A 6,000-nucleotide genomic window follows, 5' to 3' on the forward strand; every position below is an offset into this window, starting at 1 on the left:
CATGGAGGGATTTGAAAACAAAGATGAGAATTTTAAAATCGAGACGTTGCTAGCCCAGAAGCCAGTGTAGGTCAGAGAGCACAGGGGTGATGGGTGAATGGGACTTGGTGGGAGCTAGGATACGTGAAGCAGAGTTTTGGATGAGCTCAAGTTTACGGAGGGTACAAAGTAGGCGGCCAACTAGGAGAGCATTAAAATAAAAACATTAGCTGGGTAAGCATTATTACACTGACTTAAGCTGCAAACAAACAGCAGATCCCCCCTCTCCGATCAAAGAGGAGGTCTTTAACATTTTCACGGTATCTAAAATTTGGATTAAGAAAGTTCTTGTTGGGCATAGGATTTGAGGGCTACGGGTCAAAATTTCAAGTTAGGGGTGAATGGAAATAGGCAATTCAGGCAACACTTTTTTTTAAATGAGGTGGTGATAGAACTGTGGAATAGATTACTAGTGGCGATGAGGATAATCATGGCAGGTTTATAGATTTATTTTTTAAAAATCGGATGAATTTTTATTAAGAAAGGGAATACCGGACTATCAGCTCCAAAATCTCAGTAAGGAAACTGATGGGAGGCTTGGAAGAATAGTCTCTACGGAGCAATAGTTTTATCCCACCCAAACCATTACCATGTTATTATGTAGGTGATTGTTATACAGGCTTGGCATTCATCATATGACTGAAAGGTAGCATATAATAAAGGGAGGACAGCATTTTAGAACAGAAAACAAAACAAACAAGCCAGTTTCAGCCCAAACAACCTATTAACGGCCATCTCTATTGCCTAACAGTTTCTAAAGTTGACAGTGCTTAATTTCCATCCTGTGACAGAAAAAGAGGTTTCATTGGACAAGATCAGACAACTTGAATGAACATTTATGTAATTGCAAGTGGATTTTTAAACCTGCTCCATCAATTTAAAAACCCTCTCACAATATCACTGTTTACACACCAACGTTAGCATCACGGCAAAACAATTTCCATCTAATTTACACAACAGTGATCCACCCAAGCAATCTAATGAAGATCACACTAGAGCAGTTGAGGGTTTTATACCTGAACTGCAGATCCCAGACACAGTTTGGGTTCAAAAGTGTACAGTAGTAAAGGGTCGATTCCTACAATGTCAGGACGTGGCTTCATACCAATTTAAAGCTAATAAGTTAAATTGGGTTTGGAAGAACTGGTATAACAAATAATTGAGCTTGGGAGCAATTCACTCTAAGGTCACTTTGTGAAGTATAAATGCATCCTCAGAAACCAGGACTTGTTAAGCCTACCAGAGGAAAAACAAACAAAAGAACCCACTCGGGTTAATTAAAGGCTGTAAAATTCAAAATTTATCCACAATACTGTATGCACATATTACACATTGATCTGGTTCATAAGTGGCCAATAAGGGATAAAATATAAGTAATGCAAGAGTCATAATCTCAAGTATATACGTGTTCATTCCTGGTAGATCTATTACATCCATGATTATGCAGCCAGATTCAATAATTTTGAAGACATTTCAAAGCCTGGTTTCCTGTTCCTCGAGCTGGAGCTACTGAAACATAAATACTCAAGAGAAAATAAGCAGTTCTTTCCACAGTGAAAACTCAAACCCACCTATTCCAGTCGCACAAAAATCAAAACTAGATAAGTCAAGGGCTGTCCTTCAAATTTATTTTTCGACAATTGTTTTTTTTAAAACTCCTTCCCAAATGCATACATGCAATATTTAAAATGTGAAGCAGATGGAGCATACCCTCTGCAAAAAAATCTCTTGTAAAGATAATTATGGATAGCCAGCCCCAAGTTGCATCTTTTAGAAAAAATATTTAAAATATTCCATGTATAGAATACAACATTTAAGAGCAATTTTAATGTAGAGACAAGTCGAATGAATGGTGTGGGTTTTATATATCAGACTTCCACCGAGAAGCACTGAATCCATCCATCATGAAGTGGATGCACTGGGATGACAAAGAGGCAATGAGATTCCCATGCAGCAAGTCGATTCAATAACCTCGAGAACAACAACTGGTGATAGACACTCAGGCACTTCCTTCCTGTTGCTACCAAGCAGTTTGTTACATTTTTGCAACTGAACCAACGGAAATAAACAAAAAAAGATTAAAAAATACGTGGGCCTGAATTCCTATACTGTCCTTTCACCTCTAGATTTAAATCCAGCCCAGACCGGCTTGAGGAAATGTGTTTTTTCTGCTGGTTGCAAGCTACTTCACTACACAGTAATAACTGTCAGGGAGGAAATTAAAAGAATTCAGAATTATGTAGTGGGGGGAGGGGGGTACTTTTAGGTCAATGCACATTGTTGGGCCAGAATTAAAAAAATTAGTATGATAATTTGCTGAATCCAACATCCTTTGGAATATAAAACGGTCCAATCTCAAAGTAGAACTGAACTCTGTTTCTTTGCTCAGTCTCGCTGTTCTGGTTAGTTATTTAAGGATGCGACTTTCAGTTACTTACATACCCAAGTAATCAAAGAGATTAATCTAATTAGAGGAGATCTAACATCAGTTGTCCAAACATGTGAACTCCAATATTAGAGACTTTGGGTCACATTGGCATTTATTAATGAAATAGTCTGCAATCACAAAAAAAAATTGAAAACAAAGAACTTAGATAATATTATAAACCACACCAGCAAACTTCACCTGAGCCTAGAAATATGTTAACATGACATTATAAAGCACAACAGCAAACTTCACCAAACCAAGAGATGCACTACATCCTTGAAACACAATAACATTTCCATCATGGTGTTCATTTCCACATCGTTCACCTGAGGAAGGAGGTAGCCTCCGAAAGCTTGTGAATTTAAAATAAAATTGCTGGACTATAACTTGGTGTTGTAAAATTGTTTACAATTGTCATTGTAGGAGGCATTTTTTGTTAGCTACATGCATCATGTTGACATCAAAACAGAAAACTCACCATCAAATCATTGCCATACCATGCAAATTTGATCTAAAATACTGGCAAGATTTGACCAGAATAACTTAAAAAAGCATTTTTTTAAAAAATTTGCAGCTGTTAGTATAGGGGGCAACCATGGTGCTTTCCATGTCAACATACATGGCACTGACATGATTCTACTCACATGTTGCAAGATATTACATTTCCAATTGTTCTTCCACCTGCATCAACGCCATCACCTCCAGTGCATCCCCAGGCTCCAAGCTCATTCCCTTCCTCAACATTATAAGCAACCGTCACCAATAGTATCTATAGGCACAGGGTCAGCTTCCATGCAAAGGCTAATAGCCAGCTTTACCTCTCCAACTCCATCGATCCCAAGGCTGCTGCTGCACTTTCCAGCTGCCTTCCCACGTTTAAATTCCAAACAAGCCTAGATTTTATCCTGCTAATATTGGCAAAACCAATGCCAATATTCTTGCCAACTCATCTCTGGCCTTGTACCCATCCATCGCCACAGCTACCACTGCAGGCTGAGCCTGTAGGTGCAGAAACATAGAACACTGTTCAATCCCAAGCTGAGCTTCCTACCCCACACCCAATCTATGACCATCACATGCCTCCTCCCCTATCTTTCCCTAATCCACAGCTTTCTCACAAGGCTCAACATCTCCAAATCTCTCCTAGCCAGCCTCTGCAAATTACAGTTCATTCAGAAAGTTGAAGCCTTGTCCTCATCCACACAAGTACCCACACGACCATTACCCCATCCTTGCCAACAATTGGACTTATATAGCACCTATCATGTACAGAACTGTCACAAGGCACATTAAGGTGGAGGGATGGAAATGATCACAGAGCAGGAGTTGGGAGGAGTCAGGGAGGTGACTGAAGGATAGCTGAAGAGAAAGCTGCTGGAAATGGGGAGAAATGTAGCAAGGCAGAAAGGATTGAGATATGAAATCCATGTCCTAGCGATTGACTTCAAGATCATTATTCCTTGCTTTTAATTCCCTCCATGTCTTGTCCCAACTTATCAGCAATCTCCTTCAGTACATCCCTACATGCAACCTTTACTCCTCTGGTACATCTCCTCCAACATCAGTTTACACCTTGCTCCTTGCCCCAGCATCAGTAGTTGCTCATTCAACCCCTGTCCACTAGGACACTCATTTAATTCCTCTGTTTTACCACCTTCCATCTTGTTTTCTAAAGTCTTCACTGAAAACCCTTATCAACTACGCTTTCAGCAACTCAACTTCAAATTTCTTAAAGTTTTCCTCTGCTTTATAAAATGCTGTGATGCACCTTTGTATAGAAATATAAATTGTTATTCACATCCTTCATCCTGAAGTAACTGGTTACCAGACAGGTCCCTGTGCAACATATACAAGGCACATCAGAGAAAAATGATAACATCAGGAGTTAGAAGGCAGATTTAAAGCATTAAACTCCATGCACCTGGACTTTCAAAATTTATATAATACAAGAATTATAATTTTGAAAGCACACAATCTTAAATATCTCATTTGTGGTTTTCAAATTCCAAGTGACAGCCAGCAGCACAAATTGTAACCTTGAAGCTTATGACCATCCACACGTATTAATGCCCGAGCATTAACTAATTTTAATTCTGAAAAAGCTGGGAACAGGTCAATCAGCATCTGTGGAGAAAACAGCCGGTGCTTCAGGTTTTTTTTGCCCTCCTTTAAAACCCACAAAGTGTCAATTGTCCGTTTCATCTACAGATGCTGATGGTAAATGCTGTGTTTTCGGCATTTTCTGTTCTTGTCACAAATCTAGCTCAATTCAAGTCCCTTCCAGCACCAACCAGCATTGACAGTATTTTTTTTATTAATTCTGCTAGCTCTATTGAATCCTGAAACACGACTCAACATAAAGGTCAACATTGTCTGTTTAAATGCCAAAATTCATGTCCCCACCCTACATGTACAATTAAGCTGTTAGCGATAAAAGGTTTTATTGATGGATCAAGGGCATAAACTATATACATATTTATGAGGGTTTCAGCCTACACTGGTGGCCGTTCTTACAGCGAGACTGTTATGACCAAGCCTCAAAAAGATAAAGGACATGGCTGAAACCTGCAGAGAAACAGCAGGGCTGGGGCGCACCAGGGGCTCTTTAAAAGGCAGCCAGGAACAGTGGGGCGTGGGGCCTAAGCGGAGCCGTTCCCCCCCTCCCTGGCTCCACACCGCGCCCTGACAGCCGCTGCATGAAGAGGACAAGCGGCGGCACATCACAATATCCGGCCCGGGACCCGATCTCTATCCCGGAGATGGAGCCAAGATATTTCCGGGCAGTTGGGTTGCCCGGTCCTGAAGATGTTGGGTGTCGGAGCCGGCATCACTTACCGGTGGCTGCTGGGCGAGGTGCGTCCTTCTCCGGCTGAACTGAGCACTCGGTGTCCGCCGGCCGATCCCTCCCCGCCCCGCCCCGAGTGGAGAGACAAGCCTCGCTCTCGCCCTGACAAAAGGGGGCGTCACCGCCCCGAGAAGCCCGCCGCCAACCGCCACGCCAGGCGGTGACGCGAGCCCGCCGACGTCACGCGATTGGCATCCGCATCCACCAATCCAACTAATCGTTTGGCCTCCCGCCTCCCGCCTCCCCGACCCGATGAGAGCCAATCAGCGCAGGTTGACAGAGGCGTTGGCTCGGGATGGCGTGAGAGGTGCGGAGTGCGCAGTCGCACTGCGGTTGGTATTGCGCAAGAGTTGGGAGTGCTTTTCCCTGCGGTGGGGCCTGTACTCAGGGGCGCCCTCTGTAGGCTGCATGGTAGAATTAAAGATAACTTTTCAACAAGAAACAAAAAAAATTGCAAACTGATGAAGGCTCCTCATAGTTGCCTTTTCCAAATAACCAGTAAGAGTTTCCCCGATGTCATCAAACAAAAATTTACTAGAATAGTTCCAGGGATGATGTGGAGATGCCGGTGATGGACTGGGGTTGACAATTGTAAACAATTTTACAACACCAAGTTATAGTCCAACAAATTTATTTTAAATTCCACAAGCTTTCGGAGGCTTCCTCCTTCCTCAGGTGAATGGTGTGG

The 6,000-nt window shown here is 42.2% G+C and overlaps 1 protein-coding gene across 1 annotated transcript in view; it reads right to left on the reverse strand.

Moving 5' to 3' along the window:
• Nucleotides 1-5,405, reverse strand: part of tmod2 (tropomodulin 2) — a 74,374-nt gene extending 68,969 nt beyond the window's left edge. Inside the window, exon 1 of the mRNA XM_067971443.1 lies at nucleotides 5,303-5,405. The gene's annotated coding sequence lies outside the window, so the exon portion shown is untranslated. The remainder of the gene's footprint in view (nucleotides 1-5,302) is intronic.
• Between the last annotated feature and the right edge of the window lie 595 nt (nucleotides 5,406-6,000).

The sequence above is a fragment of the Heptranchias perlo genome, chromosome 34, assembly GCF_035084215.1.
Source record: "Heptranchias perlo isolate sHepPer1 chromosome 34, sHepPer1.hap1, whole genome shotgun sequence".
NCBI classification, from domain to species: Eukaryota; Metazoa; Chordata; class Chondrichthyes; order Hexanchiformes; family Hexanchidae; genus Heptranchias; species Heptranchias perlo.